This window comes from Balaenoptera musculus, chromosome 1 (assembly GCF_009873245.2).
Source record: "Balaenoptera musculus isolate JJ_BM4_2016_0621 chromosome 1, mBalMus1.pri.v3, whole genome shotgun sequence".
In the NCBI taxonomy this organism is placed as follows: domain Eukaryota; kingdom Metazoa; phylum Chordata; class Mammalia; order Artiodactyla; family Balaenopteridae; genus Balaenoptera; species Balaenoptera musculus.
In genome coordinates, this window is record NC_045785.1 from 5,914,420 (window position 1) to 5,938,484 (window position 24,065).

Here is a 24,065-nt window from a genome sequence, read left to right on the forward strand (position 1 = left end):
GAAGGCACCCAGTGGATGCTGAATTTAGTTGAATAGGTGTGTCCATTTATTTTTGTTTTTATTTTCATTACTCTAGGACATGGGTCAAAAAAGATCTTGCTGCAATTTATGTCAGAGTGTTCTGCCTATGTTTTCCTCTAAGAGTTTTATAGAGTCCGGACTTAGGTCTTTAATCCATTTTGAGTTTATTTTTGTGTATGGTGTTAGGGAGTGTTCTAATTTCATTCTTTTACATGTAGCTGTCCAGTTTTCCCAGCTACGTGTGTCCATTTAAACCTCTCTCCCTCTCTCTCTTTCTCTTAAAAATCTTTTTGAGTAAACTGTAAGAAACTTTTTGGTAGAATACAGTAACTTCTAAACTTGGAAATGGTACATTCTTTTTTAATAAAAAAATACAAACTGAAATGGAAATGACTTTCTTCCAAAACACTTTAAAGAAACATATTATCATGTGGAATCTCATTTTGAATGAATCAGAGTACAGTAAATCTCCAAATATCCACTTAGCTGTCTGCTGTGGTTTCCTAAACAGGAAAATGACTTCAGCAGGATGGTCTTTTCCCCTGGATCCACCGCAGGCAGCTTTCTGTGCTGCTCTGAAAACATTTTAATTCTTCCCCAAGTACCATGTTTCTTGGAATTATTCACCGGAAACTAATAGTATTCCGAGTTTTAAAGTCATTCCAACCACAAGTGACTTTGTAATAGTGCTTAGCAGTAGTATAAAAAGGGATCGAGCACAGTTTACGACAGCATTAGTCACATTTGCACGTAGTAACCCCCACGCAAAGATGTGTGTTTCTATTCCACTGTGGTCACTGAACGGATGTACTGGGTTCTTGACAACACCCAAGATAAATCAGTACAATGTGTTGGATGGTGTTAAGTGCTAGGGGAAAAAAAAAGTAGGCAAGGACAGAATCTTAAGCATGCTGGGCTGGAGGCAGGAAGGCAGTTGAAATGATATACAGAGTGGTCAGGGAAGGCATCATGGAGGAGGTGACATTTGAGTCAAGACCTCGGTAGTATGTGAGTCATATGGGCATCTGGGGAAGAACATTCCAGGCAAAGGGAAGAGTATGTACAAAGACCCTGGGGCAGGTGTGCCTGAGGAACACAAGGGCACAGCTAGAATGTAGTGACCAATGGGGAGAGTAGTTTGGGATGAGGATAGAGATGGAACAGGGGCCATATCATAAAAAGCCTTCAGGTAAAGACTTTGGCTTTCACTCTTAGTGATGGAGGACGCCACTGGAGGTTTTTGAGCTGAGAAGTGACACGATCTGAATTGTGTCTTAGCACCCGAAGCAGAGAGAGCAGTTAAGAGGCTCTATTGAACCAGAGAAAGAAGAACAGAAATTCTCCTGAAGAAGGGAAAGACTGTTCCCAATGTTTAGAGACAGGTCATGTCTCCCCAAAGAAGAAAAAATAACGCACAGTAATTGTTCAGATAACTGAGCATTTGGGGATTAAATGTGTGATGTTATTTTTAAAAGATAGCATTTAAAAAAACAATGCCCTGCTCTTGGTTTTTTGTTGTATCTTGCAGAGCACACCATGGGGAAAGATAAGAAAGCATCGCCTTCCAAGTACAGCACTGAATTAGAAGACCTTGTTTCCACTTTTGGTCTTATTTTGACCTTGTAATATCCTAGGGCTGATGACATAATCTTTCTGAGCTTTAGTTTCCTCAGTGGAGACATCATTATTAATTACTTTATGGAATTACTATGTCAGTTAGTAATACATCAATAATCTGATGGTCATAAAGTAACTCTGAGTGTCTTTGAAATCCACATGACATAGAACTGTGGTGGGGACCCATTAGTGTCATTATTATAAGAAACACATGACATTTTAGCATGAAAAACGTTCACGGACAGGAAAAACCATGGGTGGGCGGGAGGAGACTGGTGTGAATTTGGAAAGAAATGGGTGGTAAGAGGGATGACATTTAATTTCAGGACATTTCAATGTATCCGACCAGGGATTTTGCAATGCTACTTATAAAGGGACGGACATTTTAGGAGAATGAAGGAAAAAGAGATAGTGTGTGTACTTTAGTACATCACCTCCAGGTGCCAGAATATGGCACTCAGTACATGTGACACCTTCTCCCTTATTAATACTCTGTTCTTATATCTGACTAGGATAACTTGTATTTTTTAAACTTTTAATTAAATTTTTATTTTATATTGGAGTGTAGTTGATTTACAATGTTGTGTTAGTTTCAGGTGTACAGCAAAGTGATTCATTTATACATATACACATATCCATTCTTTTTCAGATTCTTTTCTCATATAGGTTATTACAGAATATTGAGTAGAGTTCCCTGTGCTGTACAGTAGGTCCTTGTTGATAATCTATTTTATATATAGCAGTGTGTATATGTTAATTCCAGACTCCTAATTTATCCCTCCCACCCCACTTTCCCCTTTGGTAACTGTAAGTTTGTTTTTGAAGTCTGTGAGTCTGTTTCTGTTTTGTAAAGAAGTTCATTTGTATCATTTTTTTAGATTCCACATATAAGTGACATCATATGATATTTGTCTTTCTCTATCTGACTTACTTCACTCAGTATGACAATCTCTAGGTCCATCCATGTTGCTGCAAATGGCATTATTCTATTCTTTTTTATGGCTGAGTAATATTCCGTTGTATATACGTACCACATCTTCTTTATCCATCCGTCTGTCGATGGGCATTTAGGTTGCTTCCATGTCCTGGCTATTGTAAATAGTACTGCAATGAACATTGGGGTGCTTGTATCTTTTCAAATTATGGTTTTCTACCGGTATATGCCCAGGAGTGGGTTTGCTGGATCATATGGTAGTTTGATTTTTAGTTTTTTAAGGAACCTCTATACTGTTCAGATAACTTGTATTTTTGTGCAGCATGTTCAAAACACTGGCAAGCTTGACCTCTAACACGTATGCCATGGATAATTGTAGGCATATTGAAATGTGTGATATTTGTTTTCCTTATTACACATTAATTTCTCAAAGAAAACTGTGAAATCTCATATAATTGGCTGCAACTTTGGATGAATAATGAGGTGGACCATGGTGTACCTTTCTTCCTTCCTTCCTTCCTTTCTTCCTTTCCTTTTTTTTTTTAAGTAATTCAGAAAGCCTTTATTCTGTTTTGCTATCGTTTAAAGCAGGATTATCTGTCCAAAGAGTCTAGAAAATTACCTCTACTGTTCCCAGCTGATTTTGTCTGGACTGTTTCTGTGAGATGGTGGCTTTTTCTTAAAGACACAGGATAACTGGTGTGACCTTGGCTCTGAGGAGGGCACCAAAGGACTTCTATGAATTGGGGTCAAGATGTCTGTTGCTCTGACAGGGCCCCTTAACTGCTTTGTTTATTCCTTCAACAGCTATTTTTCAATCATATACTATGTTGGGTGCTGCAGGGCGTAAAAAAGATGACTAAGACACGGTCCCTATCGCCAATGAGCTTATAATCTAACAGGGAAATAACTCTCAGATCAGGCAGTTGGTGATATGTGTCATGAGCGGTCATGAGCGGTTGGGGGGTGGAGACAGTCCCTGCAGCTCGGAGGATCAGGGCTGCTTTGTGGAAGAGCTGATGTCTGAGCAGCTGGCCGGCAGTGCATTCAAGTTGAAGGAATAAAGAAGCCAAGTGATGGTTGGGTAATGCTTCTCAGAGGGGTTGCACCTGCCAGGTGGGACTTCCTGGGCACAGAGAAGACAAGAGGAGGACATTACAGGCCAAGAGCCAGGCCTGAAACCTGATGGGTGTGTTACAGAGGGGTGGCCATCAGTTATCCTGGAGCGAGGGAGTTCCAGGAGAAAAACCTGGCCAAGCAGATTTGGGCCGAATTTTGTGGGATCTTAGTTCCCAGACCAGGGATCGAACCCCTGCCCCCTGCATTGGAACTGCGGAGTCTTAACCACTGGACTGCCAGGGAAGTCCCTGGATTTTGTCTTTGAAAGTCAGGCCGAGGAGTTTGCAGACAGTGGGGGGTACTAACGATCTCTGAGTTGAGCCGTGACATTTGCAAAGGGCATTTTGGGGACACAAAGCCAGCAGTGATATATGGGATAAACTCGAGGGTGAAGGAAAGCCGAAATGTGGAGGCTCTTGTAATAGTATTAGAGGTGAGGAGAGACGATCAGTGGGGAGTGAACGTACCAGCAGAGACGAGCAGGGATGAGATGTCAAAGAGGAAAATGAACACGACTTGGGCCTTTGAACTGTGAAAAGCCATCCAAATATCAGGGATTATTGAAGGGAAGGAAGGGGTAACGATTTCTCCAAGGGGTTGAATCAATGTGAAGCTGGAATAGGGAACATCCCGGAATAGGGAAGTTGAGAGACGTCATCTCAACCTGGAGAAATATCATCAACTCAAATGACCTGGGTCGTGGAGACCAGCCTGCTCTAGGTTGGGTCCCTTGAGCCCTCTAGGTGTGTGATTAATGGGACTGTGGTGTTTCTCAACTCCTCATCCGCTTAGAGCCATCTAATCTTGACGAACGTGACCAGATGTCTGGCTCCTGCCGTATGGATGGATTTCCACGGGTTGTCTGTGTCAGCTTGGAAGTGAATGTTTGTACAGCTTTGGTGGAGAATAAAGGTCATGTATATACGTGCTCATTTCTAAATGGGCTGTAATTATATTCACAACCCAGGACTCCATGACTCACCTCTGCCCTTATTAACTCCACCCAATGAACTGCCTCTTTCATTCAAATATGAAGTCACTCCATCCACTTTTTAAATCTTGGCAGAGATTTAATGATAGCTCTTTTTTTCGAAGGGAATCTAGAAGTTTGAATGCCACCCTCTCATGAGAGTCCCCAGAGGGAGAAACATCCGCTCCCCAGACATGAGCTGGTTCTGTATTTCTCTCTGAGACCCAGTGATGATTTCCACATCATCCTTGGAGGTGAGGAGAAGGGCAAAAGGACCTTACATAGTGAGTAGGTTTGACACATTGAACTTCAACCAAAGATCAAAAGGCATAGTGGAGGGCTTCTCTGGTGGCACAGTGGTTAAGAATCCGCCTGCCAATGCAGGGGACACGGGTTCGAGCCCTGTTCTAGGAAGATCCCACATGCCAAGGAGCAACCAAGCCCGTGCGCCACAACTACTGAGCCTGCGCTCTAGAGCCTGCGAGCCACACTACTGAGCCCGCGCGCCACAACTGCTGAAGCCCACACGCCTAGAGCCCGTGCTCCGCAGCAAGAGAAGCCACCGCAATGAGAAGCCCGCGCACCGCAACAAAGAGTAGCTGCCGCTTGCCGCAACTAGAGAAAGCCCACGCGCAGCAACGAAGACCCAACGCAGCCAAAGATAAATAAGTAAATTTATAGAAAAAAAGGATAGTGGCGATTTTGGTTTCTTAATCTAAGTAGATTTAAACTCCTGGCGAGAGGGAAGAGGTAAAACAAATACGAACGTAACATCCTGCTTTTAGCTCTGAGAGAGGCGGTTCACAGGAAAAGGCTATAAATCAGAAGGGGCTAGTAGCTCATCCGTGGTCAGTAAAAGCGACATTTTCCACAGGAGAGTGAGCTGAAGTCGGGGAGGCAGGAAAACATCGGAATCCCTCCAAATTCCTTGTAAACACTAGTCTCCATGCGCACTTGTAGGGTATTTACCATGGTTAGAAGGTTGTTGTCCGCACAAAGCAGACACAGTTTCAGCTCTTTCCATATAATAAATCTATTTACCTATCATAGTTGCTAAGGTTATTACAAGCGTTTGCAGATGGGTGTTTAGAATGGATGTGCAATGCTGTCTTCACAGATACAATCTCTGAAACTAGTATCTTTGGTAATGACACTGAGAGTATTTTTTTTTCTCTGGATAATAATGATTTTCAAAAGACTTTAACCATGAAACACCACAAACAGAAAGTAAGGATTCCCATTTGCTTTAAGATTCACATCTGCTAAATATTCACGGGGTGCTCACACCGGGCTTTCACATATCTTACCTTATTGAGGGACCACAGCAGCCTTGTGAGATGTTTTTATTGCCCCCATTTTTTTTTTTGGCTGTGATGCGCGGCTTGAGGGGTCTTAGTTCCCTCAAGGGATCGAACCCGGGCCCCCAGCAGTGGAAGCGTGGAGTCCTAACCACTGGACCACCAGGGAATTCCCTATCCCCCCCCCCCCATTTTAGAGATAAGGAAACTGAGGCTCAGGGAGGTCACATAACTTCCCTAATCTCCTACTAGTAAATGGCAGAATAGGGACCGAAGCCCAGGTCTTCAGGTTGTAAATGCTCTGCTCTTCCAATACTGCAGCCGTTCCATGAGAAAAAAACCAGACACATCTCTAGGCTGATGGAAAAAAATTTACCTCTACCCTGAAGTGAAGGGAATTTAAAATTCTCTTGACCAATAGACTTCAGAGCTGAGGACCCTTTGGTTTCAAGATCCCTTCTCATCCACCCTTCCCCTTTTGGGGTTTAAGATCCAAAGAGGTTATCGCTTGGAAATCCAGTAAGCAAATCTTAGGAGATTTTCAGGCCAAATTGTAAAACCCATAATGTTTACATGGTCTAGATAAATTTTTATTGTTTATTTATATTTCAGTTTCCTAACTACTGGTAGTAAAACTGCCCTTATATAAACATGAAAAAAAATTCCCAACACTCAATATTATTTTTATCTGCCTACACGGTCTCCAAGCCTTTCCGGCAGTTAAATAATATGTCATCTTTGCTACTAGTGTCCTTTCTCACTTGTCCCTGAAATCGGGCAAAAGTCTAAGGTTACCCTGAAGTTAATGATTAAAATCTTCTCTGCGTGGACGTTATTCATCATTTCTTGGGAACCTTCTTGGGTCATCCATTAGTTTCCAGTTCTAAAACAGCCTAGTGGAGATTCTTCAATATCCTGTGATAGTGTAGATTCTTAAACAGCGTGATAGAGATTCTGATCTCTTGAGAATCCCACCTGTGGTGATTAACAATGTTGTGTTAGTTTCAGGTGTACAGCAAAGTGATTCAGTTATACATATACATGTATCTATTCTTTTTCTGTAAATTAAAAAAATAATAAATTTATTTATTTATTTTTGGCTGCTTTGGGTCTTCTTTGTTGCACGCGGGCTTTCTCTAGTTGCAGCGAGCGGAGGCTACTCTTTGTTGCGGTGCGCGGGCTTCTCATTGCGGTGGCTTCTCTTGCTGCGGAGCACAGGCTCTAGGCACGCCGGCTTCAGTAGCTGTGGCACGTGGGCTCAGTAGTTGTGGCTCGCGGGCTCTAGAGTGCAGGCTCAGTAGTTGTGGTTCATGGGCTTAGCTGCTCCGCGGCATGTGGGATCTTCCCGTACCAGGGCTCAAACCCATGTGCCCTGCATTGGCAGGCGGATTCTTAACCACTACACCACCAGAGAGATCCCCATGTATCTATTCTTAATGGCTTTTTACCTAATGAACCACCTTGTTGGTCTCTACTTTTGAACACTTCCCCCTCTTAATTGGTAGCCGTGATGGTCAAGGCCAATTCCTCCTTTACCACGTTACTCTTCAACCAGCACCTTAGTCCAAGGGAACTACCTTCTGAAGAAAGATTCAGAAACACACAGATTTCTACCAAAAGAAATTTCTATTATTTTTTATCCCATGCCTGTGTTAATGCATTTTTCTACACATAATTCTTTTTATCATCCAGTCTCTTGTGATTCATTCAAAAGAAACCTAGAGCCAAATCAAGTTTTTAAACACGTATTTCTAAGCAGTGTTTTGTGAAAGCTGACCTATTTTAAGATCACCCAAAGGTTATTTCAGGTCGGTGAATAAGAATATGTTAATGAACAGCAGAGGCTGCATTTGTTGATTTTTAAAAGAGAACTCAGATTTGGGGAGATTTTAAGTTTTTCTTCAGTGATTCATAATCAGTTTTGCAATTTGAAAGCAGTTTATGAGTCATCCAGTTTATGAATCTGTCGTCACGTCCTTGGGAAAAGGCTCCCTTTCCTTATGGCTTTTTAAAGTTTAATTCAGTTATCTGAAAGCTGTCATCTTAACCTCATTTGTCCTACTTCTTGAGAAATTTCACCTTTATTAGTGGGTAAGAAGGCCTAGAGACTAGTGATGTAAATTATCTGAAACATCCCTGTTCTGGCCTTATAAGTCACAGTTGAATGGATAGTTGTTTTGAAAAAACCCTGTAAAAATACCACTCCTAGTTTTTTTCCCCAAGTTCTAAATATGAATTCTCTGTTTTCAGTTATCTTGTTTCTGCCTCTGCATGCAATAAACTCTAGCCACCTGTAGGACAGTTGGGCCATACGGCCTTTTGCTAGGATGAAAAAGCAGATTTAACTGAAATTCTTCAAAAAAACCAAAACACCCTCTGACAAGCAAGGCCCTGGAGAACAGAAAATAGGCCTGACAGGTCATTTACAGTATCTCTGGATTCCGTTTTTGATCAGGAAATCAGATCAACACCCTTGCAGGGAAAGGTTCACTTGGTCACAGGTGGGGCACTTTAGTTAAAGTGTCTATTTCTTAGTCCATATTAGGCAACAGGAACTGGATGAAAGGCATTTATTTTTCATTCTGTGTCATTCAACCATAAATGACTCAGTTCTGATATTATTTACCACGCTCCACTGAACTCCTAGGAGAGGCAGCCTGATGGCACATGTAATGCTGATCTTATACTCTCAGTAGGGAAGGCAGTGAGTGACTAGTGAAGGGGGTACTTTTTCCTTAAGATATTAATTTAATAGCTGACTCACATCCCAGGGACTTGATTGACTCCTCAAATGCTTCATTTCTAAAATAATATGGGCTTAATCTAAGTAATTTTACTGTCACCCCTGGCAAAGCTTATTGAAGTTTAAGGGGGATTTTTTAAAAGTCACATTTGAAACCACATGGGATTGGAGAAACAAATGATTTAGTAGCAGCAAAAAATGCAAAAGTAGTATAAATGTTAATCTAGCATTTGGAATGTCACCAGATCTCATTATTATTACTTTTTAAAAATAGACTATTTGTTACAGCAGTTTTGGGCACACAGCAAAACTGAGCAGAAAGTACAGGAAGGCCATGTGCCCCCTGACCCCTCACATGCACAGCCTCCTCCACCATCAGCATCCCTCACCGGAGTGGTACCTTTGTTACAACCGATGCACCCACACTGACGCATCATAATCACCCAAAGTCCATAGTTTATATTAGAGTTCACTCTTGGCATTGGACAAATGTATATAAAGATATGTATCTACCATTGCAGTAGCACATAGAGAGGTTTTACTGCCCTCAAAACCTCTGTGCTCTGCCTATTGAGATCTTATTTTTTTTTTTTTTTAGTTTTAAATTTAATGATCTAAATATGAGTTAAAATCTAAAAATTTTAAAAAGCACAAGAATCCAAGTGTTTAACTTAAATGTAATGGTTGTTAAAATCATTAATATTTTTACTTAAAGCATATAATATTAAATGTTAAATGTCAACATTCATATTAAGATTTCATTAATTCAGAACATGTGTCTGAAATTTACCTTTGCAGTAGCCATGAAAAAAATCTGTCTGCTGGGCTTCCCTGGTGGCTCAGTGGTTGAGAATCTGCCTGCCAATGCAGGGGACACAGGTTCGAGCCCTGGTCTGGGAAGATCCCACATGCCGCAGAGCAACTAGGCCCGTGAGCCACAACTACTGAGCCTGCGTGTCTGGAGCCTGTGCTCCGCAACGGGAGAGGCCGCGATAGTGAGAGGCCCGCGCACCGCGATGAAGAGTGGTCCCCGCTTGCCGCAACTAGAGAAAGCCCTCACACAGAAACGAAGACCCAACACAGCCATAAATAAATAAATAAATAAATAAAATTAAAAAAAAAAAATCTGTCTGCTAAGTACGTTAAATAGTTTAAATGCCTGAGAAGCTTTCAGCCGAGGGACAACACCAACTATTACCAATCCCCTGCCACTGGAACTTAGCTAAAATTAAGTAAGCCAACAATAATAACAAAGGACAGAAAAATCTCTGAACAATCTCTAAATATTAGGGAAACAAAATTTCTAGTATTTCTTAATTACGCACATTTCTAAATAACCCAGGAGTCAAAGAAGAAATCATAGTGGGAATTAGAAAGTATTTTGAACTAAGTGAAAATGAAAACACAGTATATCAAAATTTGTGTCATGGGGACTTCCCTGATGGTCCAGTGGTTAAGAATCTGCCTTCCAATGCAGGGGATGCAGGTTTGATCCCTGGCTAGGGAACTAGGATCCCGCATGTCGCGGGGCAACTAAGTCTGCGTGCTCTAGAGCATGCGCGCCACAACTGGAGAGCCCGCGTGCCACAACTACTGAGCCTGCACGCTGCAGCAAAATCCAGTGTGCAGCAACGCAACCAAATAAATACATAAATATATAAATAAATAAATACATTTTTTAAAAAATTTGTGTCATGCAGCCAAAGCAGTGTTTAGAGGGAAGCTTATAACATTAAATACATATATTAGAAAAGAAGTGTCTAAAATTCATGATCTAAGACTCCACCTTAAGAGACTAGAAAAAGACAAGCAAATTAAACCAAACATAAGCATAAGTAAAGAGAAGAGTGGAAGCTAAATGAAATAGAAAATGGTAAAACAATAGAGAAAAATCAATGGAGCCAATAGCTGGTTCTTTGAAAAGGTTAATTAAGTTGATAAACCCCTAGCCAGAATGATCAAGATTAAAAAAGAAGAAGGAAAGCACAAATTACCAATATCAGGAATGACATCACCATGGTTCCTACAGATAATAAAAGGATTATAAGAGAATATTTTGAACAATTTAAGGCCCAGAAATTTGATAACTTATGAAACAAGACATTCTTTGAAAGATACAAGTTACTGAAACTGACACAAGAAGAAACAGAAAAATCTTATATTGATTAAATAAATTAAATTTGTAATTTTAAAACTTCTGACAAAGAAGACACTGGGCCCAGAAGACTTCTTTAAAGCATTCTATCAGGGCTTTCCTGGTGGCACAGTGGTTAAGAATCCGCCTGCCAATGCAGGGGACATGGGTTTGATCCCTGGTCCGGGAAGATCCCACATGCTGCGGGGCAACTAAGCCCGTGCACCACAACTACTGAGCCTGCATTCTAGACCCCGTGGGTCACAACTACTGCAGCCCATGAGCTTAGAGCCCGGGCTCTGCAACAAGAGGAGCCACCGCAGTAAGAAGCCCGTGCACCACAATGAAAACCCAACACAGCCAAAAATAAATTTAAAAAAAAACCAAAAAAAACAGATGAGTTAATTGGGTAGGAAACACTTGAAAAAAAAAAAAAAGAATTCTATCAAATATTTAAGACAGAAATAATTCCCCTCCTACACAAACTTTTGGAAAATAGAAGGAGAAGTAACACTTTCCAACCCATTTTATGAGGCTAGGATTACCCTGATACTTAAACTAGACAAAATTATTATAAATAAAGAAAACCATAAACCAATATTCCTTATTAACATAGAGGCAAAATCCTTAGCAATACATTAACAAATCTCTCTTTCAATATATATAAATATATACTGAGAGGAAGAGAGACAGAGAGGATAATATATAGGGAGGATATATACCAAATGGGCTTTGTACCAGAAATTCAAGATTGGTTTAATTTTCAAAATCAACAAATATGACTCATAGAATAAAGGAGTAAAACTATGTGATATCTATGTTGGTGGTCCCCAAACCACCTTCAGATTCAATGATTCTTGAGGACTTGTGGTTCGGCATATAGTCATACTCATGGTTAAGATTTATTGCAGTGAAAAGATATAAACCAAAGTCAGCAATGAGGTGAAATCTGGAAGAGACCAGGTGTAAGCTTCCAAAAGTCCTCTCTCTGTTCTTAATTCCTGTAGCGATGTGTTGTCACAGCATGCTCTTTACTGGAGAAGCTCAGGAGAGACTCTGCCCAGGGTTTTTCTTGGGGGGCTAGTCACATAGGCAGTCTACTTGGCACATACCAAAATTCCAGACTTCCAGAACAAAAGCAGGTGTTCAGCATAAACCACATTGCTTGTACAAACAGTTTAGGCACAGTGAACCACTCACCAGTTCTGGGAACAGTGGGAAACCTCCCAAAACCTATGTCCCAGGTTGCAGCCAAAGGTTAACCTTGCAAACAGGCCTTTCAAAGGACAGCAGTCTCAGCCTGCCATGTTAACCTTTTTTTTACATGTATCTCCACAGATGGAGCCCACACACACACTCCAAAGACAATTTTGGACAAAATTTAGTACCTATTCATAACTGGTGGCAAACTGAGAATATAAAGGAACTACCTCAATGTAATAAAGGGCGTCCACAGAAAACTAGTGCTAACAATATCTTTCATGGTGAGACACAGAATGCTTTTTCCCTGAGACTGGGAAAAAGATGGGGATGTCCACTCTCACCTTTCCTATTCAACAGCGTACTGTGCAATAAAGCAAGAAAAAGAAATTAAAAGTATACACATTGGAAAGATGTAAAACTTTTTATTCATGGACAACATAATCTTGTACCTAGAAAATCCCAAGAAATCTACAAAAAAAAGTGTCATTAGATATAATTGAAGTCAGTAAGGTTATAGGATTCAAGGTCCATATACAAAAATCAATTGGATTTCTATATACAATACTTACAATGGGGACTTCCCTGGTGGTGCAGTGGTTAAGAATCCGCCTGCCAATGCAGGAGACATGGGTTCGAGCCCTGGTCTGGGAAGATCCCACATGCCGTGGAGCAACTAAGCCTGTGCGCCACAACTACTGAACCTGCACTCTAGAGCCTGTGAGCCACAACTACTGAGCCCGCATGCCACAACTACTGAAGCCCATGAGCCTAGACCCATGCTCCACAACAAGAGAAGCCACCACAATGAGAAGCCTGCGTACCACAATGAAGAGCAGCCCCCCGCTCGCCGCGACTAGAGAAAAGCCCATGTGCAGCAACGAAGACCTAATGCAGCCAAAAATAAATAAATAAATTTATATAAAAAAAATACTTACAATGTACAATTGAAAATTCAAATGAAAAATGCCATTTACAATAACTTCTAAAATCATGAAGTACTCAGGGATAATCTTAAAATATGTATGAGACCAGCACACAGAAAATTCCAAAATATTACTATAAGAAATTTTAAAAGATATAAATATATAAGTAGACCATGTGCATGAATGGGAAGACTCAATTTTAAAAAAATGTCAACTATCTCCAAATTGATTTATAGATTCACTGCAATCCTAAAATATTCCAGCAGGTTTTTGTAGAAATCAGCAAACTGATCCTAAAATGTATATGGAAATGCAAAGAACCTAGAAAAGCCAAAAAGATTTTGAAAGTAAGGAGCAAAGATGGGAGACTCACATGATTTGATTTCAGGATGTAATATTCAGCTACAATAATCAGACAGTGTGGTATCGGTATAAAGATTGACACATAGATTAATGGAACAGTATAGAGTACTAAAAATAGACCCACACATATTTAGTCAATTGACTTTAGACAAAGTGGCCAGGATAATTCAGTTGGGAGAAAAGAGGCTCTTTTCAACAAGTTGTGCCAGAAAAACTGGGTATCCACATGGAAAACAGGAACCTTGATGTTTACCTTATGTCCTACACAAAATTAAGGGATATGATCAAAATGGATCATGTCCCTTAATATAAAACTTGTAGATGAATATATAGGAGAAAAACTTTGAAATCTTGGGATAGGCAAAAACTTCTTAACTGGGACACAAAAACATGAACTATAAAAAAACTAAAAAATGGGCTCTATTGGGACTTCCCTGGTGGCGCAGTGGTTAAGAATCTGCCTGCCAGTGCAGGGGACATGGGTTTGAGCCCTGGTCCAGGAAGATCCCACATGCCACGGAGCAACTAAGCCTGTGCGCCACAACTATTGAGCCCGAGCGCCACAACTACTGAAGCCCACATACCTAGAGCCCATGCTCTGCAACAAGAGAAGCCACTGCAATGAGAAGCCCAAGCACTGCAACAAAGAGTAGCCCCCATTCGCCGCAACTAGAGAAAGCCCACGTGCAGCAACGAAGACCCAACGCAGCCAAAAATAAAATAAATAAATAAATTTATAAAAAATGAAAAGTAATCACAGACCTGGAGACAGTATTTACGATACAATAAGCACATGAACACATGCTCAACATCATTAGGCATCAGGGAAACACAAAGTAAAACCACACACATCCACTGGAATGGCTAAAATTTAAGAGCATGATGATACCAGTGTGGATGAGACTGTGGAGCAACTGGAACTCTCATCTACTGCTGGTCCAACCACTTTGCAAAACAGCTTGGCAGTTTCTTATAAAGTTATATGTATGATTCAATTCCACTCTCAGTTACTTATCCAAGATAAACGAAAACATAGGTCTACACAAAAACTTGTACACAAATGATCGTAGCATCTTTATTCATAATAATTGCCAAAGAACTAGAAATAACCAAAATGTCCACCCATGGGTGAATGGATAAATAAATTGTGATACCTCCAAGCAATGAAACATTATTTTGCAATACAAAGGAAGAAATTAATGATTCACATGGACAAATTTCTAAAAACATGCTGGGTGAAGGACGCCAGATGCAAAAGAGTATCTACTGTATGATTCTATTCATATAATATTCTAGGAAGGACAAATTGAGTCCAGAAAGCAGATCTCTGGTTGCCTTGGGCCAAGCGTGTTTGGTCCAGATTTACTGGGAAGGGACACAAGAGAAACTTTTAGGGTGATGGAAATGATCTGTATCTTAATTGTGATGGTGGTTACATGGGTGTATTATACATTTGTTAATACTCAACAAATTGTACATTTAAAGTGTATCTTTTTTTTGTTTGTTTTGGCTGTGTTTGGTCTTCGTTTCTGCGTGCGGGCTTTCTCTAGTTGTGGTGAGCGGCGGCTACTGTTCGTTGAGGTGCACAGGCTTCTCACTGTCATGGCTTCTCTTGTTGCGGAGCACGGGCTCTAGGCGCACAGGCTTCAGTAATTGTGGCACGTGGGCTCAGTAGTTGTGGCTTGAGGGCTCTACAGCTCAGGCTCAGTAGTTGTGGCGCACGGGCTTAGTTGCTCCGCGGCGTGTGGTATCTTCCTGGGCCAGGGCTCAAACCCGTGTCCCTTGCATTAGCAGGTAGATTCTTAACCACTGTGCCACCAGGGAAGCCGTAAAGTGTATCTATTTTCTTTTATGTAAATTCTTCTTCAGTAAAGTTGCATTTAAATCTCCAGGACTCTCCATTCATTTTGCAAAACTGAAACTCTATGCCCTTAAACAAGAGCTCTTCATTTCCCCTCCCCCACTCCTGGCAACCACCATTCTACTTTCTGTCTCTATGAACTGGACCACTCAAGGTACCTCCTATTAGTGGAATCCTACAGTATTAGAGTGACTTCTTAAAAGCACATGGAACCTCCTCTTTGCAGGCTCTTTTTCTGCAGACGTTCTGGTTTCTGCATTGACCATACTCTTTGTGGTCCCAGCTGTCACTCCTGTCATTTCTTGGTACCACCAACACAACTCTTATTCTACCATTGCCTTCTTGCAGTGGGGACATTTCCTCTTCGCCCAGAGTTTAAAACTGGCTGCAAAATTGAGAAACCCACGGGCTGGGAAGAAAAAACATCTTAGGTAAAGAAAATTCCTTTTAACAGAACGGGGGTGGGGGGGAAGGAAGTCCCTTCACTAAGGGAGGAGAAGGTCTGTAGGAATGAGACTAAGACATTGCCTGAGGCCCTCAAGGACACAGTGACCCCTACTTCCTGTGTCCGGTTGATCTGCCTTTTCTGACACACCTTGATATGCCTGAATTCACAGCTTGACGTGCAGCTAAGACACATGTGCCACAGGTAGATTTCATAGCAGCAAGTAATTATGGTCTGTATTGCCCGTATTGAGGTACAAAGACAACCGCCTCGTTAATTTTTTGAAGTCAGTAGTTATCAGGGAAGGAATCTGTTGTTACTTCAATGTTTATCGAGGACCCTAATGTGCTAAGCATGTATTATGATTACCAAACGAGCACCATGGGGAAGTGATGTGGCCATGGTACCCTGAAAGTTCAAGGTGATGGGGATCAGCTGCAAGGGCAGTCTCAGTGATTGGGCAAATAGTAGGTGAGCACCATGAGGATAAGTATATGGTACATATATTTAAAGAAATATAATTTAAACTATTTTTAGGAGGAAGAAGCAGCTCAAGGTGTTGATTACAACACGAGAAGGAGATCTATAAATCATAGTCACCAAGTCAAACAGAATGCTGTGGGTCACCTGGAGGGATGCTGGAGATACGACAAATTATATTTGCATTATTCATTATTCATATTACATGAATACATGGTGAATGAATGAACAAATTTAGCCAATTACTTGTCTTTCTGGTCCTCAGGACAAACACAAAAAATGGCCTTTCTATTTAAAATGGATACCTTTTCTTTTTCTTTGAACCAAGACTCTCAGACCATTTAGTCTATCTTCTTTTTTTTTTTTTTAATTGTATGTTGCTTTTTAAAAAAAAATTTTATTTATTTATTTATTTATTATTTTATGGCTGTGTTGGTCTTCGTTTCTGTGCGAGGGCTTTCTCTAGTTGCGGCGAGCGGGGGCCACTCTTCATCGCGGTGCGCGGGCCTCTCACTATCGCGGCCTCTCTTGTTGCGGAGCACAGGCTCCAGACGCGCAGGCTCAGTAGTTGTGGCTCACGGGCCTAGTCGCTCCGCGGCATGTGAGATCTTCCCAGACCAGGGCTCGAACCCGTGTCCCCTGCATTGGCAGGCAGATTCTCAACCACTGCACCACCAGGGAAGCCCCTAGTCTATCTTCTTAATTTCGTTTCTAGGCCATAACTGACTACTAAATGAATTATCTAGTCCAGTGGTAATAACCTGTTTTGCATGAGGTCAAGTCAGGGAAAAGGAAAATTGAGGGGGACGGTGTGAGATTTTTTTCCCCATTTAAAATCAAAATAGATTTGAGACCCATGGACTATATCAAGAATTTAGATTATCTTCTTTTTTTTTTTTTTTTTTTTTTATTTTTTATTGGTAGTAGGGTTTTATTTATTTATTTTTGGCTGTGCTGGGTCTTTGGTTCGTGCGAGGGCTTTCTCTAGTTGCGGCAAGTGGGGGCCACTCTTCATCGCGGTGCGGGGACCGCTCTTCATCGCGGTGCGCGGGCCTTTCACTATCGCGGCCCCTCCCGTTGCGGGGCACAGGCTCCAGACGCGCAGGCTCAGTAGTTGTGGCTCATGGGCCCAGCTGCTCCGCGGCATGTGGGATCCTCCCAGACCAGGGCTCGAACCCATGTCCCCTGCATTAGCAGGCAGACTCTCAACCACTGCGCCACCAGGGAAGCCCTTAGATTATCTTCTTGATGCAGTCATCAGGTGTCCTTATGAAAAATGGAACTGTGTTGTAAAGACCTGGGCAAAGTTGGTATGTAGTAAAACGAAAGATTTTTTCTAATCTTTTATACAGAAATTAGATCTTGGGCTGTGTGACAGCAAGAATTTGTCTATAGGCTCTACATCGCTGATATGGCCCTTTGTAGCTTAGGGTATTGACTCTGAGTGTAACCGGTGAGACATACAGATCGCGTTCACCTCACACCTTCCACTCAAACAGCTGTGTAGCTTAAAATAAGACATTTAGTAACTGGTACAAGATATAATAATACTTTAGCCATATTGCATATATATAGCTAACCATATGTATATAACCATAATATACACATGAAAATTACAGACATGCTGTAATAGAAGAATCATTTATTATTCATTCCAAGTACTGTGCATGCCATGTGCCAAACATGCACCCCAATAAAACTGATCAAGACAGGAAGAGAGAAGGTGCAAATAAACAATACTAAGACTGAATTGGGGCACATAAATACAGGTGGAGCAGAGCTTAAAATGGTAAGAGAATATTACAAACATCTTTAGGACCACAAATTGATAAATTCCTAGAAAAGTATAACTTACCAACAGTGACTCAGGAAGAAAAAGTAAACCTGACTGGTTCTAAACCTATTAAAGAAATTGAAACACAAGGCAAAATCTTCCTTCAAGGAAACGTCAAGCCCAGGTGATTCTGCATATAACTTTTACCAGGCATTCACGGAAGAAATAATTCCAACTTTGCACAAACTCTTCCAACTAATAGAGATGAAGGGAGCATGCCTTAACAAATTTATTGAAACTCGAATCAATTTGTATAGCCATGTTACCAAAACCAGACAAAAATGGTACAAGAAAGGAGAATTCCTAACCCATTTCACTCACGAATATAGCTGTAAAAAGCCAAATATTAGCAAACAGAATCAAGGAATATATGAGAAAGATAAAGTTTATCCTGGGAAAATCCATTGTAACTTACCCCATCAGTTGATTAAAGGAAAAAAATGATGTGATTGCCCCCAATCAATGTAGAAAAGCAAATTATAAAATTTAATATTCATCCATGATTTAAAAAAATCTTCGACTGAGTAGAAGAGAATATCCATAACTTAATGAAGACATTTATTAAAAAACAAGCAAGCAAACAAACAAAACTACAGCAAAACTTGGGACTTCCCTGGCAGCCCAGTGGTTGACTCTGCACTTCCACTGCAGTGGGTACAGGTTCTATACCTGGTCCGGGAACTAAGATTCCGCATGCCCTGCACCTCAGCCCCCCACCCCCCAAAAACCACAAAACAAACTACAGCAAAACTCAAACTTAATGGTGAAACATTAAAAGCGCTCTCTTTACAATTAGGAACAATTCAAAGGCACCAAGTCCCACCTCTCTGATCCACGTGGTGATGGAGAGGTTAATCAGTGCAGTGAGACAATAAGGAAAAGAACTTTAAAGATTTGGAAAAGAAGAAGTAAAGCAGAAGCCATTCTGGATAAACAACAAGGTCCTACGGTATAGCACAGGGAACTATATTCAATACCCCGTGATAAATCATAATGGAAAAGACTATGAAAAAGAATATATATTATAACCGAGTCACTTTGCTGCACAGCAGAAATTAAACACAGCATTGTAAATCAACTAACTTGAATAACATTTTTTAAAAAAGAAACCATTCAAGATGCATTTGACTGTCTTCTTAGAAAATCCTAAGGAATATACAGATACATTAATAAAGGGTTTTAGAAAAGTGGTGACAAACAAAATCCAAAGGTCATTTCTACAACGTTGTTGCACCAACAATAGTTAAATATAGGTAATAAAAACAATTCTATTTGCAGTAGTACTTGGGAATAAGTATCATAAAAATGAGCAAGACTTTTGTAGAGAACGTTATAAAATTTGCCCAACAGATATTAAAGACTTAAACAGACGGAGAGTTGTAGCATGCTTTCAAAGACAGAACCTCCCTCTCTTTCTCTGCCAACTTTATTGAGATATAACTGACATCTAACATTGAGTAACTACAACATGTTGATTTGATACGTGCTCATATTGTAATGTGGTTACCACCAAAGGAGTAGCTAACACCTCCATCATGTCACATGATTACCATTTCTCTTTTGTGGTGAGGACATACAAGATCTAGTCTCTTAGCAAATTGCAAGTATGTAGTCAGTATTGTTATCTGCAATCACAGTGCTCTACATTAGATCCCCAGATCTTATTCATTTTTTAAAATAATTAATTAGTTATATTTTTGGCTGTGTTGGGTCTTTGTTGCTGCATGCGGGCTTTCTCTAGTTGCGGCGAGCAGGGGCTACTCTTCGTTGCGGCGCGCTGGCTTCTCATTGCGATGGCTTCTCATGTTGCGGAGCACCGGCTCTAGGCGTGCAGACTTCAGTAGCTGTGGCACGCGGGCTCAGTAGTTGTGGCGCACGGGCTTAATTGCTCCGCGGCATGCGGGATCTTCCCGGACCAGAGATCGAACCAGTGTACCCTGCATTGGCAGGCAGATTCTTATCCACTGCGCCACAGTGGATAAGCCCCCTTATTCATTTTCTAACTGAAAGTTTGTACTGTTTGACCAACATCTTCCCATTTTCCCCACCCACCCCCTAGCCTCTGGTAACCACCATTCAACTTTCTGTTTCCATGATTTTGGCTTTTTTAGATTCCACATATAAGTGATATCATATAGTATTTGTCTTCCTCCGTCTGACTTATTTCCATAACCTCTTAAACATATCAGTTCTCCCCTGACTTATAGATTTAATGTTATTCCAGTGAAAATTTCAAAATGGTGTTTTGTTTTGTTTGGTGGAATTTGGCAAACTGAACCTTTTGCTGGTTGTAAAATAGTACATACAATAAGATTTCATTTTGTAAAAGGAAAATATGCACATTCACTGCACACATAAATGCTCTGGAAAAAATTTCAGGTGGAGGGAGTATTCGTTTTCTATTGCTATATAACAAATTAGCACAGATCTAGCGGTCTAAAACAACACATTTACTGACTCATGGTTCTGTAGGTCAGAAGTCTGTCATGGTGTGGTTGAGTTTCCTGCTCAGGGTAACACGAGGCTGAAATCAAGATATGGACTAGGTTTAGTTCTTGTTTGGAGGCTCAGCAGGAACATCTGCTTCTAAGCTCTTTCTTGTTGGCAAAATTTAGCTCCTTCGGGAGGTAGGACTGAGGCGCTGTTTCCTTGCTGACTGTCAGTTGGGGCCTGTTCTTAGTACCTACAAGCTGCCCACATTCCTTGTCATGGGACCCACTCCTTCTTCGAGCCAGCAATGGTGCAGTGAACCCTCTTTGTGCTTCAAATATCTGACTTCCTTTTCTGTGACCAGACAGAGAAAACACTGCTTTTAAAGAGCTCATGTGATTAGGTCAGGCCCATCTGAATATTTCCCCTATTTTGAGGTCAGCTGGTTTGGTACCTTAATTACATCTGCAAATCCTCTTCCTGGCAGCACCTAGTGTTTGATTGAATAACTAGAAGAAGGTGTGTGTATGTACCAGGAGCCTGGAATTTTGGTGGGCAGGTTGCATCTTAGAATTCTGCCAACCACAGTGAGATTACAAGTTTGTGTGTATGCGTACTTTTATATATTTTACAATTGTCTAATGTTGACTTATTTTGGATTTAAAATTTCTTTATTACACATAATATTTGTTTTATGTTCTTGGTATACAGCCTTACCAAATAAATTGTTTTTAAACCATAAATTGTTGAACATTATCAAATGCTTTCTCTATTTCTATTAAAATAATAGTATTATTTTCTCCATTAAACCATCAATATAGGGCTTCCCTGGTGGCGCAGTGGTTAAGAATCCACCTGCCAATGCAGGGGACGTGGGTTTGAGCCCTGGTCTGGGAAGATCCCACATGCCGCGGAGCCACTAAGCCCATGCGCCACAACTACTAAACCTGTGCTCTAGAGCCCGTGAGCCACAACTACTGAGCCCACACGCCACAACTACTGAAGCCCACGTGCCTATAGCCCGTGCTCTGCAACTGCAACAAGAGAAAACATTGCAGTGAAGAGCAGCCCCCACTCGCCACAGCTAGAGAAAGCCCGCGCGCAGCAACAAAGACCCAACACAGCCAAAAATAAATTAAATAATTAAAAAAAATCAATATAGTGAATTACATAGGTAGGTTTTCTGATGTTAAACCATCCTTACGTTCATGGAACACAGTGTTTTATTATTTAAATATTTTAACTGTTAAATAAAATTTAAACAGGGCAGGGTCCCAGTTTCTCCTAAAGGAATAGACATAACAATATCTTTGAGTTCTTCTGTAGGAACTAAGGTTCCTACCCAGGTGGAGGATGGTAACTTCAGGCTGAGCACATGATTCCTGGACCCCCGCCCTGTTACCTCACTACCAACCAATCAGAAGAAAGTCTGCACACAGTGAAGCTAAAGAAAACTCTGACCCCCTCCCCAAATGATTCTCCCTTTAAAAATTGTTCATGGTCAAGCAGAATACTTGGAGTTGGTTTTTGGACACAAGTCTGCCATCTCCCCAGGTTACCGGCCTCCTCAATAAAGTAACTGTTCCTTACCAACCAACACTTGCCTCTCGAGTATTGGCTTTTGAGCCACGAACAGCTGAACCTGAGTTCAGTAACACTACCTGCCTACCTGCAGGAAGTTCTGTTTGACCTGTTTGTCACCAGGTTCCTCTCCCCAAGTTCACTTACTTGTATACAAATCCATCTGAGTCGGCCGTCAGGCTATGATTCCAGTCTTCACTTGATACTTTCCTGCCGGGAAACTCCATCACTTTCCACACCCTTCCCTCAAGTTAGCAAAGACCAGGCTATTACTTTCAATAAAACTTTGCCAAAACTTTGATGTAACAGGTGATACTAGGAAGCTTAAAACTGGGTGCAAGATATACTGACTTGTAGATCCAGAGGCCCAAACCTTGAGGTTTGGGTGTTCTGGAGGGTTCTGGAGTCAATGTCAATCATTTTCTCTACCACTCCAACACCAGCTGGGAGTCCTGCAATTCGATTCAGTTCAGACACTAACTGCCTGGAGTTAATGCAGACGCCACAGCTTCAGGGCTCAGTCCCACAGGACTGCTCCCACTTTAGAAGCCAGTGCAAGTCCTGGACCACCTGTACTTCTGACCAACTGGCTATAAGTCAGGGGTCCCACTGCTGCAGGAAAGAAAGTGGGGCACAAGCGGACGGTCATGTTCCAAGTCTCAGGAGAGTCCCTAGGATGGCCGCTGAATGTGGGTTCTTGGCTTTGCACAGGAAAGACTTCAAGAGTGAGCCATTGTAAAGTGAAGGAAGGTTAGGTATTCAGGGAGATATACACTCCATAGACAGAGTGTGGGCCATCTCAGAAGGCGAGGAGCACCAGGGTACGGGGCTGTCAGTTTTTATAGGGGTGGATAATTTCATAGGCTAATGAGTGGGAGGATTATTCCAACTGTTTTGGGGAAGAGACGGGAATTTCCAGGAATTAGGTCACTGCCCACTTTTTGGCCTTTTATGGTTGGCCTGTCATGGCGCCTGTGGGTGTGTCATTTAGCGTGCTGATGTGTTACAGTGAGCGTATATTGAGGCTCAAGGTCTAGTGGAAGTCGACTCATCTACCATCTTGGACCTGGTTGGTTCTAGCCTGTTTATGTTGTGTCCTCAACAGCTGTGTCATTCTTTTAAATGTTGTGCCCTGCCCACTTCCTGTCTCACTACCACCCCCTCCTAAATTTTGATCACTTGCTAGAACGGCTGATAGAACTAGGGAAGACACTTCATTTATGCTTACAGTTTATTGTAAGGGATGAGACTCAGGAACAGCCAAATGGAAGACATGCCTGGGGCAAGGCATGGGGAGGTGGGGGGCTGCTGGGAGCTGCCACTGTCCTCTCTGGGCACACCTTTCTCCCAGCCCCTTCCTGCATTCACCAACTGGGAGACTCATCAAAGCTTGCTGTTCAAGTTTTTATAGAGTTGAATCTTCAGCTCCCTCCCTTCCCCGACCACGTACACACTTTTTTGGATGTTGGTGGGTGGGGCTGAAAGTTCCATCCCTCTAATCCTTTGGCTCTCTGGCGACCAGCCCCAATCAGAGGTGATCTAGGGCCCTACCCTGAGTCACCTCATTAGCATAAACTCAGGTGTGGTCAAAAGGGGCTCCTAGTGAATAACAAAAGACATTCCCATCACTCAGGACATTCCAAGGGTTTTAGGAACTCTGTGCCAGAAACAAGGGGCAAAGAACAAATATATTTCATATGATACCACAGGCGCCCTTCTGGTACCTCCACTTATTCCATGGGCAGCCCCGTGCGGGATGACGAAGATGACACACCGGCTGGGTACTACAGCATCCTTTGAAGAAACTTTATATTTGAGATTTCAGAGAAAGTAGTTAAGAAGTCATCACGGGAAGATCAGAAAGTTGTTGATTATCTCTACACGCATTCAGCATTGGCTCACAGCATTTTTAATTTTAATTAATTTTAAATATTAAAAATTTGAAGATTTCTTGTTTCTCTCAAAGCATAAGAAGGGACCACGATAACGGTGCATTGGCACCAGTTGTCTGGAGATGAACAGGGCTGTCTTTTGGGGCAGACATGTCCTCTCCTGTGCACCACGGTCCCTTCCATGTCCCACAGCCCAGACCCCAGGAGGCTAACGCCA